Source organism: Cryptomeria japonica, chromosome 8 (assembly GCF_030272615.1).
Source record: "Cryptomeria japonica chromosome 8, Sugi_1.0, whole genome shotgun sequence".
NCBI classification, from domain to species: Eukaryota; Viridiplantae; Streptophyta; class Pinopsida; order Cupressales; family Cupressaceae; genus Cryptomeria; species Cryptomeria japonica.
In genome coordinates this window covers 62,812,849-62,827,792 of record NC_081412.1, presented here as the reverse complement: position 1 = coordinate 62,827,792, position 14,944 = coordinate 62,812,849, and positions in this window count along the sequence as shown.

The following is a 14,944-nucleotide window of genomic DNA, read 5'->3' as shown; positions in this document are numbered from 1 at the left end:
GGAATTGTTATCACAATAGATTTTCGTAGGTTCTTTTTGTTGATACCCCAAATCTGAAAGTACTCTCCTCATCCATACTGCTTGGCAAGTTGCTGATGTGGCTGCAACATATTTTGCTTCAGCTGATGAGAGGGTGACAATTGGTTGTTTCTTTGATGCCCAAGAGATAGCACTGGAACCAAGATGAAAGATATACCCGGAAGTGCTTTTTCCATCATCTATGCTACCTCCCCAATCACTATCTGTATATCCAATCAGTTTGTAGTCATCTGAAGATGTATATAAAATACCAAAACTCTTTGTTGCAACTATATACCTTAAAATTCTTTTCCCAGTTCTCCAATGTGATTCTTTTGGTTTATCCATGAATCTAGAAATAAGACTAACCCCATACATAATATCTGGTCTTGTGGCAGTTAGATACATGAGACTGCCAACTAATCTTTTGAATAAAGTTGCATCTACACTAGGACTTTTGTCATCCTTACTAAGTTTTAAACCCAAAGCAACAGGTGTAGGTGCTAGATTCACATTTGTCATCTTAAATCTCTTCATCAAATCATTAGCATACTTGCTTTGACATATGAAAATGCCTTGATCATTTTGACTTACCTCCATGCCAAGAAAGTATCTCATGACCCCCAAATTAGTCATATCAAATTCCTTTTTCATGGCTGCCTTGAATGAGTCAATGGACATGTTACCTATGAATATCAAATCATCTACATACAAACAAACTATCAAGATTTCTTTTTTATCATTCTCTTTGACATACAAATTTGGTTCATTGCCACACTTGCCAAAACCATTATTCACAACATAAGAATCTATCCTGTTGTACCAAGCTCTAGGAGCTTGCTTCAAACCATATAGGGCCTTTTTCAGTTTGTATACCTTATCTTCTCATCCCAAAATTTCATAACCAGGTGGCTGATTTACATACACTTCTTCTTCTAAAATACCATTCAAGAATGCTGGTTTAACGTCCATTTGAAAAACTTTCCATTTGTTTTGAGCTGCTACAGATAAGACCATTCTTATTGTATCCATTCTCATCACGGGTGCAAATGTTTCATTGTAGTCTATTCCTGGTTATTGTGCAAAGCCTTTAGCCACTAGTCTTGCCTTGTGTTTCTCTACTTTTCCATCACCATTATACTTTGTTTTGTAAACCCACTTAACTCCAATCACATCCTTGTCTTTAGGAAGCTCAACTAGATCCCAAGTTTGAATCTTTTCAATGGATTGGATTTCTTCATCCATGGCTGCAATCCATTTATCGTCTTTAACAACATCTTCAAAGTAAATTGGATCAACTTGTATCAGGAATGCAAAATTAGTGCATATATCATCATTTCCAGCCTCTTGGATTTCATCATAAATCTCCCTTAGACTATGTGTCTTCTTTGAAGTGTTAATGGATCTTGATCTTAGTGATGCAAGGGTTGGATTAGAAGATTCATTGTAGTTATTACTAGCTAGTGTTGTAGCATTTGGAGTTCTAGGTGCTCTAGAAGGTGTTGTAGGTGCATTTGCTTGTGTAATAGGATTCTCAACTTGAGTTTCATTCTCTTCATTCTCTTGTGGAACACTAGCTGCAATTGTAGTTGTTTTGTCTATGCTGCCATCCCGTGCTTCATCTTCAACAAACTCAACATCATGGCTTATAATCAACTTCTTTGTGATAGGATTGTACAACTTATATGCCTTGGATTGTTCACTATATCCCACAAATATTCACTTCTCTCCTCTATCATCTAGTTTCTTTCTCAATTCTTGAGGTATCAAGGAGTATGCCACACAACCAAAGACTCTTAAATGTGATATGTTACGCTTCCTTTTGCTCCAGGCTTCTTTTGGTGTTTAATTTATCACTGCTTTTGTTGGACACCTATTTAATATGTATACCGAGCATGCAACCACTTCCACCTAATACTCATTTGGTAGATTTTTTGCTTTTATCATACTCCGTGCCATTTCCATAATTGTTCTATTCTTTCTCTTAGCTACTCCATTTTGTTGAGGAGTATATCTTGCTGTAAATTGTTTATTTATGCCATTTTCTTTGTAAAAATTCTGAAAATCAATTGATATGTACTCTCCACCTTGATCAATTCTCAATGTTTTAATATAGTATCCACTTTCTTTCTCAACTTTTTCCTTGAACTCCTTAAAAACAGCAAATACATCTAATTTATATTTCAAGAAATAAACCCATACTTTTCTACTGAAACCATCAATGAATGTCAAGAAATATAGCTTTCCACTTATGGAAGGTGTTTGCATAGGTCCACAAAGGTCTAAATGTACTATCTCAAGTGGATGTTTTGCCCTATAAGACTCTCCAATTGGAAATTGTTTTCTATGTTGCTTTGCCAATATGCAACTCTCACATGTGGTTTTAAGTGGCTCTATTGGTGGTAGCCCAAATACCATTTTCTTTTTGTATAACAGATGTAACCCTTTGAAGTTTAAATGCCCAAGCCTTAAATGCCATAACCAAGTTTCATTTTTATATGAGGGTTTGAAAGCTAATTCAGAAACCTTTTGCAATCCTTGTTGCTCTACAAATAGTTCACTTTGAATTCTTAATGGAAACATCCTATTTTTTGTCATTTCTACTTTTGCAATCAGCCTATTGCATGGTTTCTTGTCTAGAATCACACATTCACGATTTTTAAAGTATATTCTATATCCTTTTTGTACTAGTTGTCCAATGCTTATGAGGTTGTGTTGCAATCCAGCAACATAATATACATCAGAAATATGCTTCTCTTCACCTTGCTTAGTTCTTATGTTAATTGACCCTTTGCCCATGACTGAAACTCGTTGATCATTTCCCAATTTTACTTCTAATTTTACTGAGTCATCCATTGTTGCAAACATCTCCTTATTACAACTCATATGATTACTTCAACCACTATCTAGGAACCATACTTCTTTGGAACTCTCTTGTGCTACATTTCATGTTATCAATATGTGTCTTGCTCACTAGTGTTTGTCTGGTTTTCATTTTTAAAGTGTGCCTTTTGCTTATTCATATCAAATTGGTTTTTTCTACATTCTGATGCAAAATGCCCAAATTTATTGCAATAATAACATTGGATGTTTGATTTATCATATCTTTCTCCTTGATGATGGCTATGAGAATGACTGCTCCCCCTTCCTCTTGTTGGTGTAGAATGGGCATGTGGGCTCGATGCTGGTCTTCTACTTTCAAATTGTGTATTTTCTCTTCCTCCCCTTGGTGTAAAATGTCCTCTACCTCTACTGTGATTTGATCTCCCTCTTGTTTTGCCAAATGAAAGTTGAGTCTTGAATGCATTTTCCAATGATGATGTCCCTGATCAATTTATTCTTTGCTCATGCACTAAGAGTGACCCGATTAATTCATCTACTGATAGTTGAGAAAGATCTTTGGCCTCTTGAATGGCTATTACAACTGCATCAAACTTGCCAGGCAGACTTCTAAGTATTTTCACTACAATCTTTTGATCTTCAATAGTGTCTCCATAGGACCTTAACTGATTTACTATTGACATTGCATGAGTGAAAAATGAATCTATTGAATCTGAGTCCTTCATTTGCAGATTTTCAAAATCCCTTCTAAGTATTTATAATTTTGCCATTATTACCTTGCTTGTGCGTTGGTATGTTGTTTGCAAACTGTCCCATGCTTGCTTTGATCTTGTGGCAGCTGCAACCTTTGGAAAGATTGACTCCTCCATTGCTTGTTGAATGAAAAATAGTGCCTTTGCATCTTTCTTCTTGTTTTCCTCTAGCAAATCTTTCTCAGCTTGTGAAAGTGCTTGATATGCTTGTTGATTTGCTGGTTCAGGGAACCCATTTTCAACAAAGTTCCAAATGCCCCGGGAGCAGAACAAAGTTTTCATTTTAATACTCCAATAGTCATAATTTTTGCCATTAAAAATTGGAATTTGTAGTTGTGAAATACTTCCACTTGTTCTTGCCATAATTTTTCAAAATAAAACTTTGCCTCTGCTTTTCTTTGTTTTTCTTTGTCTTCTTGCTATAACAGAAAAGATTTTTCCAGCAATCACCTACTCCAATTCAGGCTTCTGCACTGTTCAACAATCCACAAACCTTGCTCTGATTTCCCTGCTCTGATACCACTTTGTAAGAGAGAAAGAACACAAGACAACATAAACACAGTGATATAATAACAGATAAGGAGTTTATATTATTAACAAAAACATGTTATATAATAGTTTAGATAAATGTCTTCACAAAATAGAGCTACCCATGACTCCTTTCTGCATTATACATTCATTCATTCATCCATAAAACAGAGTATTAAATTTTGCTCTCTTTAAAATAGAGCTTGTTCACAGCAAAAAAACAACAGAGGTTTCTAGAATGCCCACGTGAAAAACCTAACCATCTAGATGCATCAAAAAGGAGTAGAAGAAGACTTGAGAAAGTGGAGTGAATGCGGTGGTTGGAGTAGTTAGGATACAGAGGTAGGGGAGATTAGAGGAGTCCAGCTGGAGTCCACGTACGCCAACAAGTTTGAGTATAGAGCAAAAACAAAGACAAAGATTTGGTTATAGAAGAATCAATAACAATGGCAGACCACAAGAAAGATGTAGCACTTCTTCTTGTTCTTATAGGTATGTTAAGTTGTTCTGCTCAGCTGTTACAACCCTCCATTCTCTCTCCAATTGCAAAGAGACACAATGAAGGAGGGAGAGTACACATAGTAGCTCAACGAGATGATGTTGTGGAGATTAAGGGTCCTCATAAGGTAATATTAATTTCAGTGAACAATTTTTTATTTATAGCATGCAATGCATCAAAATATTAACAAATACCTTTGTATATAACAATGTTTGCTAATTTGATTAGGTTCCGCTATTTTCGATGCTTCAGCAGGGTTTGTATTGTTTTGATTTCATTAAGGTTATATAACAAATTTTAAGATTTTAATATGTTTAGGTGGTTCATATGAAATCACATTAGATTAGTTTACGACTTGCTTTGGTTTTGGTTGGACAAGGTTAAGCAGCACACTCTAAGATTTGATTTGTTTAGATGACTCATCAGAAATCACAGTAGCCTAGCTTAGGGTTTACATTGGATTCAGCATATTCTAAGTTTTGATTTTGTTTAGGTTGCTTATCCAAAACCATGCTAGCTTAGCTTAGGGTTTGCATTGGTTCCAATTTGGACAAGTTTAAACAACACATTCTAAATTTTGATTTGTCTAGGTGGCTCATCTAAAATCACACAAGCTTAGGTTAGGGTTTGCATTTACTATCTGAACATAGTTAAACAGTACATTTTATATTTTAATTTTTTTAAATGACTCACCAGAATCACACAAACTTAGTTTAGGCTTTGCATTGGTTTTGATCTGAACAAGGTTAAAAGACTAATTTTTTATTTATTTACTGGCTCATGAAAAATCACACTACCTTAATTTAGAATTTGTATTTTTTTTTGTTTGAAAGTTTTGATTTATTTAGGTAGATTCACCTATAATATATTTCAGATGAACTATGTAAACAAATTAAAACTTACAATATACTGTAATCTTTATCTAACGATGAAATTAGGAGCACTCCTGATCATTTTCTCTGATCTTTAATTTGATAATGGGTCCAAGATGAAAGATTCTAATTGAAACAATGATGCCGCAGAGGATAGATATGGAGATAGATGATATTATGAAGACCTCCACCAAGATGAGATTCAGTAACTGGTTAAATGATGATAACTCTGGGCGTTCCCCTATTCAGAACCCTTTTTCTACTGATAGTGTTTCAGGTCTAGGTGAGGAAAGTGCAAGTTTCAAGAGCACTTCTGTTTCTAAGCAGTCAGAAATGAAGTTCGATGATGTGGGGAGTTTCACCGATCCAGTATTCGGTGGCATGTTGCCCAAGGGACCTGTCCCTCCCTCTGGGCCTTCCTGCCCTGATCCTGATAAATGTCACGGTCAGTAAGATCAGCGAACATGTCGATAAATGCAATAAATTTCTGAACTTATTCAGCAATCTCTATTGTGTTTCAGGAATCTCTAGTGTTTGCAGGAATTTTTAGTGTGTGTTTCAGGAATCTCTAGTGTTATATATATAGAGAAAGAATAAGTGCTGATCCATTACTGCGCATAAATCGATAGAAACAACGGTTACCAGTAATATTTGTGAATATAGAAAACTATTTCCGTTATTGAAATATGGGTTTCGCCACAGTTCAGATCGTCGACTTCCATTGTTTTCTACGATTAAGATTGATGCATTTAGTGTATATTAACTGTTTGTTATGGGGAAATAGCTCTTCAAATGGACAGAAATGTCACCATTCCTTTACCAAACGTTTCACATTACAGCTAACAACTCGAAGGAATAAAACTATGTAAACTGTGTTGGAAGAAGACTTGGGATTTTGTAAACCAACGTGCAACATTTACAATTCCCTCAACTGAACGATTTCATTCAAATGACTGCCTTCGCTATAATTTTGGATCATTACCATATCATTGCTATACAAGACATTTAATATGATATCTTTCTTTAATGTCTTCACTGGAATATAAAACTTTTAGCACAATAACAGATCTACCAAATTGCAGCAATAAACAGATAAGCAAATTAACAGCACAACACACAACACACAAGATTTTTGAAGTGAAAAACCCGGTTAAGGGAGAAACCACGGTGGGAACCTACCCACAGTAAGATAATACTCTATAGTAGTATGTGAAATATTACAATGGGGAATGCACATGCATTCAGGAACACTTCCTAGAGCTCACTACTCAAAAGATGTTTTCTCAGAAAGCTACAACCCTTAGGGAAGTCTCACTAACTTACAATAAGATTCGGACTACAATCCGGAAGAAATGAACTGAAAGAATAGCATCTCCAAATGCCTGATTAAAGTTTCAGTTAAGCACAAATATATGCCCTACAACACCAATCTCACCACAAACTCAACATCGAACAATAAATCACTTGTTCGCACATAAATCTCTCTCTGATAATATAGACATAGCATCGACACTCAAACTACATGAATAAATCACCTATATATACAATTCATCAACCTTGATAACAAGGTCGGCTAAACCCTCAACCCTCAATCACAAAATTGCATCACACGATACACAGATTGACCACCGGACCAATATAATGATTTTAATAGGATAGCAAGGTCCTAAGTCAAATTCCAAAATGCACAAATCCATTATAAATCATGCCATGATTAACCGCACCATGCTACACCACTAGGAATACCATATAACACGAAAAAATCAATACCGTTTGATGAAAATCACCAAAAAATCGCACACCGGTCAATGCAGATCGAAAAAACAAATAAGAAACTACTAAGAAACCCCAGCAAGCACGTTAGAATCATCCGGAATAGCTGCACCAACACAACTTTTCAAATCTTCATCTGTCAACGTCTAGAAGCTCAAGAACACAACCAATCAATAACTGTCAAAAAGAAAGATAACTTGTAGAGCACCAAATCATGAACCATCTGAACTGAAGATACATAAGACATCCAAAACAATATCCGAAAGTCTCAACACAAGATTTGATCACACAGAAATATACCAGAGGAAATATCAATCTCTGCAAAATAATTATCAGCAAAACGAAACTACAAAACCGGATCAGAAAGTCTTCTCAATCAGATGAATAAATCATAGGAATATGTTGACATCAATGACAACAACATATCCTAGCAACAACAATGATGAACCATAAACAACAATTTCCAACATATCGACCTTCCTAAATTGCTTTCAAATGATTGTAAAGAATGTTTATATAGAAGCTTTTAATCATTAGAACAATAGAAATCATTAGAATCTTCTTGCATGAAAATGATGATGATGGATCAATAATGTTGATGTGATTCATATGGGCATCTCTCCTATTAGCAACAATCAAGAAAGAAGACTAGGAGAGGGGGGGGAAGGGGGCGATCAGTCTTCACCAAAACAAAAAAAATTAAACTTCCAAAACATTAACTGATAAACCATAGCAATAAAAGATGAGTAAATTAACAACATAACACATAACAACAAGATTTTGAAGTGAAAAACCCGATTAAGGAAAAAATCGCAATGGGAGCCTACCCATAATAAGATGATACTCTGCAATAGTATGTAAAAAAATTACAATAGGGAATGCACATGCATTCAGGCTCATTGCCTATAGCTCACTACTCAAAAGATATATACCCGAAAGGCTACAAACCTCAGGGAAGTATCACTGACTTACAAAATGATTCGGACTACAATCCCGAAGGAATCAACTGCAATAATAGCATCTAAAAATGCCTGATGACAGTTCCAGTTAAACACAGTTGCCTGCCCTATATCACCAAACTCACCACAATACTTCGCTGAATGATATATCTTTGTTCACACATTTAAATTTCTCTAATAATAAAGATCCATTACTGACCCTAAATTACATAAGTATATCATCTATATATACAAATCATGAACCTTGACAACAAGGTTGGCTAAACCCTCAACCCTCAACTCACAATTACATGAATTACATTACACAATACAAAGATCGACCACTAGAACAATATTATAATTTACGTTATATATCATGGACCTAATTCAAATTTTCAAATAATTACATCCACCAGAAATTATGCCAAGATCAACTGAAACATGATACACCACCAGAAATACTGCATAACACTCAAATTATCATTGGTTCAAAGAAATCACCAAAAACTTGCTCAATGATCAATGCGGATTGCCAAAACAAATAGGACATTACTAGGAAACATCATCAAGAATGTTAGAATCATCTGAAATTGTTGCACAATCATCTGTTTTCAAATCTTCATTGGCCAATGTCTCAAAGCTCAAGAACACAACCAATCAACAACTGTCACGAAGAAAGATAACTTGTGGAGCACCAAATCACAAACCATCTGAAATGAAGATACAAGAGATCATCCCAAATAATAATCCAAAATCTTAGCACAAGATCTGATCACACCGGAACATACCAAAAGGAATACCGGATACTACAAAATAGTGATCAGCAAAACCAAACTACAAAACTGAACCAAAAATCTTTTCCAAAATCACCGAAATAACTCACAAGAATATATCGAGATCAATGACAATAGCATATCCTAGTAGTAGCAATGAACAACCAAATCAAATAATCTCCTCAAATAATCCAACAATCTCCCCCTTTGGCATTGATGACAACATATGAATGTGAAAAGCAATAAATGCAAAGAAAGAAGATATCAGAAGCAAACTCCCCTTAAGATCAAGATAAATAAAGTAATTTTTCACATGATCTCTCTCCCCCTTTGAAAAAAATGCCGAAGATCACCAAAATTTAAACTCTCTCCCCCTAAAACATGGAATCATGAATCTATCTCCCAAAACAGAATCATAAATCTCTCTCCAAAACACAAACTACTCTAGCAAAGGAGCAACACCAACTTATCAATCCAGATAAAGAGTAAGGCTCTGAATTCCACTAAATTGATGCAAGTCAATGCATCTATCTCTCATAAGGACGGGTGGAGACCCCTAACTTGTCTCTTAGATAGACAAATGTATCTGCAGGCAAAGGCTTCGTAAAAATATCAGCAATTTGTTCCTTTGTAGATACATATTCCAGCTTCACCTTCTTTTTACCGACTTTCTCTCTCAAGTAGTTGTATTTGATTGATATATTCTTAGTCTTTGAATTTTGCACTAGATTCTTAGACATGTTTATAGCACTGGAGTTATCACAATATATAACAGTAGGCTCATCATAAAGAACTTTGGTATCTTTCAACATTTGTTTCATCCATACTATCTGAGTGCAATTACTAGCATCAGCAATGTACTCAGCTTCAATAGAAGATAAAGATATTGAATCCTATTTTTTGATAGCCCATGAAACCAACTTCTTACGCAAAAAAATGCTCCATCAGTAGTACTCTTCCAATCATCAACATCACATGCCCAATCCGCATCACTATAAGCACATAACATGAAATCATCATTCTTTGGATACCATAACATGACTCTCCTCGGATCATCTTGATATCTAGGTTCCATACATACAACATGCATAATGCCAGGCCTAGATTGAGTAAGATATAGCAGTCCACCAACAATATATTTGTATAAACTCTGATTAGATTTAGGAGATTAATCATTTTTAGAAAATTTATAACTAGTCACCATAGGAGTTCCAACCGGTCTAGAATCATCTAATCCAAACTTCTTTAGCAATTCCTCCACATACTTGCTTTGAGATATAAATGTTCCTTTTCCTATCTGTGCAATTTGTAAATGTAATAAAAATTTCACCAAAATGTGATGTGGGGAAAATTGAATGATGGAAAGATCAAGAGGAAAGTTTTTTATCCATCCGAGGAGAGATGAAAGTTTCACTACGGATTTCCCTTCAAACACTTTATCCACATTACATTAAAAGAGGGGGTAAATTCACTAGATCCAATCCCTTAGGAAATAGATTGAATACTAAATGAATTGATAATGATGTGAAATGACAAGATAACCCCTCTTTTAGAGTGTAAAATGGTTGAATTATGTGTTTTGAGACTAAGTGCAAAAGTAGAAAAGAACTAATTATGACTTGAAATAGAAGCGTGAGATGAAGTTATGCACCTGGATCTAGCTATAATATGTCGAGATGAAGCTGCACTGCGAATTTGAAGAAACGTTGTCAGGACTATGCTGAAAGTGCGCACGGTCCTCCAAAAAAATCTGAGAAATGAAAAGTTTTTTTCCATTTCTGCAAATGGAGTCTGAATCTACAAAAATAGCTGCACACTTTTAAGCTACACATAGAAAAGAGAAGAAAAGGGCTTGCGAATGGGGGTTTGCCTTCGGGTCAAACCTTGGTTTTGGAATTAACCAAATGATGAAAGTAAGTACTTGCAAGTAAATTTAAATGAAAGACTGAAATGTAATTCACCTCAAGGGAGGTTGTAGATAGAATGTAGGTAGATTTGGTTGTATGGAATTGAATGTTGAAAGGGATCTCCTCTTCAATGGTTGAATCCTTGACTTGAGTGAAAGACTTAGCCTTGAAGGGAGACTTGAGAATGCTAAATGCTGGAAAGGAAAGCTAGAATGCTTGAATGCTCTTGAATGCTTGAATGCTTGAACTTATGCCCACTCTTCGCTTATCCCACCTTATTTCCTATTGAACTTATGAAAATGGGAGGGCAAATGCGACCTATATATTCGTCAATTAAGGTTACTTGATTGATTTTTAGTCACAGGCCGACAAAGGGAAATATTTCCCGCTTTAATTAAAAATTCCAATGCAAAGATAGGATAGAGGGCAGCCCAAAATAGGGCAGGGATAGGGGAACCACACCCCTATCCAACCCTTGTCTAAGGATAGGAAGCAGGTTCAGGCAGTGTGGAGGGTAGAAAAAAGTGCAGTTTCCATGGATGAGCAAGTCTCCGGTTTCTGATCGGGCTTGGGGATTCAAATCACCAACATGAAAACCCTAATGTAGTCACAAATTGTAGGGGTCACAATTTTATGATACTACATTTAGCCCCCACTTTAGCAGGAGTATAAGTGTACGCCAATACTATCAGTAAAGTACAAGGAAACAAGATTGAAATACTTCTACCATGTCAAGGAGGCAAGTCGCACCAAGGCCTCAATAGCCTAAGGATCTTACGATATCAATTGACAAAGTAAAAGGGAAGATCAAGAAGGGAAAACCATGACTGCAAGTAGCAAAGTTGCCCACTATGAGTCATGAAAAAGATACTAAAATCATAAAGAAAAACCGAGTTCACTAAATAACTTTAAGTATCAAGAAGGAAAATATGAGCAGAGTGTATGCCCCCACATTAAAAAGATCATGCATTCCTTATCAAAAGTGATTGCTTTAAGGTAGGATACACCCAAGATAGAAGAGAGAGGAATAAACCCAAGGATAATGAATACAAAACATGAAGTAGTTGCATTTTCCTTGGGGTCAGTATGCTATATGATAACTCATGTATATCATATATGTATATGTGCATATAATTGTAGATGTCTAAAAATGGTCAACGCTTGCAGAGTCATACTTTAACATTGGCGCATTGCCTTATTTTAGGGTTTTTGCATCACATTAACATTTCTCCTATGTTGCGCACTTGGTCTTTATCATTTGCGAGCATCAAGTCCTTCTTCTGCATTCTTCATTTGTCTCACTTTCGAATTTGGTCTTGTCGATAACAATCTTTAGTCATGATTTTGGTCGATCTTATCCTGTCGCATCAATGTGCATGGTCATTTGGCATATTTTGACATCGTCAATTCAATTTCATTTTGGGCATCGTCAATCCTAATTGATGATGGAATTAGGGTTTTGTCCTCTTATCAATCTTATCATTTTGTGATCGATTTGTCATCGATCATTGTCATTTTCAATCTTGTCATTTTGCGATCGATTTGTCATCCATCGTTGTCATTTTCAATCTTGTTATTTTGCGATCGATTTGTCATCGATCGTCGTCCTTCTCAATCATGTCAATTTGGATCAATTAGTTATTGTTCCTCGTCAATTGGTGCATTTATCAATCAAATCATTTATCAGCATTGGTCCTTTGTCAATCAGAATCATAATCGAATCGGCATTAATTATCTTTTGTAAAGACCTAATTGTCGTCCTTGCATTTCTAATTCATCTTCTAAAGGTTTTATGATTTATCCAATTAATCTTGTTTGTCATTTCTCCCTCTAGGTTAAATAATTTATTTATTTATCCTAAGTCTTCTTGTCACAATTAAATATTTATTTAATTGGCTGACTAATTCCTCCTCTCTTTGTGAATTAATTAATGAGTGAAAAATTATTAATTAATTTACCTAATTTTCATCAATTTTCCTAATATCCAAGTCATCATTTCTAACCTAATTTACTAATTTCTCCTAGTTCCTAATTTTCTAATTTTCATCAATTTTCTAATTTTCTAATTTCTAATTCATCTAATTTCTCCTATTTCTCCTAATTTCATGGGGATGACATGTCAATTTGTCAATCAATCAATTTTGACATAGCAATTTGTCATAATTTGTCATAATTATCAATCAATCAATTTCGCATAGAAAGTGTCAATTTGTCATATTTGTCATTTTTGATTTGAAATTTCCTTTCAAATCTCTTCATGCTAATCTTGTCTTTTCTCCAATTTATCTATAAATTGGATGAATTTCTTCAATCCCAATTAATCACTTTTTCGAATCGATCCCTGAATAAATCACACTTCTAGTATTCTTGTGCTACCATCTTGTCAATCTTGCTTTCACATTATGCTTATGCACTTGAAGGTGAGATCCACAAAACAAAGCAATTTGAAAGAGAAAGAAGGACAATGGAGAATCATGGAGGAGACATTCACGTTTGCGATGGTTTGCATTTGGTTTAAATGTCTTATTTTCAGTATCTCTATTGAGTGTTTTTAGGATTCTTATCATTGCAATCTGGTTTTGTGATTGAGCTAGTTTAAATTCCTATTTGCTTTGATGATTTCCAGATTCCTATCTAAAATAATAATCGTCATTCCCCAAAGAAAGGATACTACCTTGGAAGAAAGGGAATAGAGGATGTCTTTCGAGTCAACATGAAAAGAGACCAAAGGATATCTCAATGCTTTTCATCATCCTCAAGTAGACATTAAGAGAAAAATAGAAGAATAGGGACACACATAGAAGAATAGTCACAAAGAGAAAGAGAGGAGAGAGGGAGAAGATCTACAGTGCTAATATTGCTAATCTAGGATGACATCCACCTCCCGATCTTGTTGATCATTATTTTTGGAAGGCAAGAAACACGCCAGAGGAGCAACATCGAACACAATAGATGGAGCTAATACAAGATCCAAATAAAGGGCTATGCTCATGGGCTAAGTCACTTTGTTCAATTCTAGCAGCTAGGATTAGGGTTTTTGAAAATTCAGTTGATAAACTCTTGTCCACATCAACATATTCATAGTCAATATCAGAAGCATTAGGAGTTGTATTACCATCATTAATAAAACTTTCACTCATTTATTCATTAAGATTTATAGAAAGAGGATCACGAACATGAATAGGAGTAAAACCATCACATGTTTTTCACTTATGATTTGGAGATGTAGGTTCAACATCTTGATTAGGAGAAAAGGAAATCATATCAACTATTGGAGTCTTGGGAGATTGAATTTTTTGAGGAACAACTTCATGAGCTCGATAACAACGCCTTCATCGGTGGTCTCTCGCACAATGATTTTTTTGACTCTTAGTGGAAGATTGATAAGGAGGATGAAAATTTGTGAAAGGAGGAACAGTCTCCTCTTTGATAGCTGGAGATTTAGGTTGAGGTCTTTTAGGTTGGACAAGAGGAGAGGTCGATCTCTTCTCTCTATAAGATAAAGGAGGTGGAACTGCACCATATAAAGGAGGAATATTAGGTGTAGGAAGGAGACCAGGTCTATCATGGGGAGGTAGTATAGGTCTAACCTTAAGAGGAATGTTGTTGGTCTTGTTAGGAGAAGGCATAGATACATCCATAGGAATAGGTTGAGGATCTTCCTTAGGAGGAAGATTAGTTTTATCCAGTAGTGGAAGAACTTTATCTTCAAGAATGATAGTAATGTCAAGTGTTGAGGATCTAGGTTGACTCGAAGATAAAATCATATCTTTCTTCCATTTTTGATAAGATTGGAAAAGAGCATCGCTCCTTTGTGGAAGAGATTGAAATTTCTTAGACCAAAAGAAATCAATAGGAACACCTAGGCTTCTTTCAAATGGTCGAAATAAGTTGTGGTTAACAGTGATGATTTGTTCGTTGTGGGGAAATTTCAAACACTTATGAATTGGAGAAGCAATAGACTTCATGGAAGATAGCCAAGGGTGGCACAAATTCACAACTTCACATGAAAAAAGGCTGGTGAATACAAGATCACCCCTCGA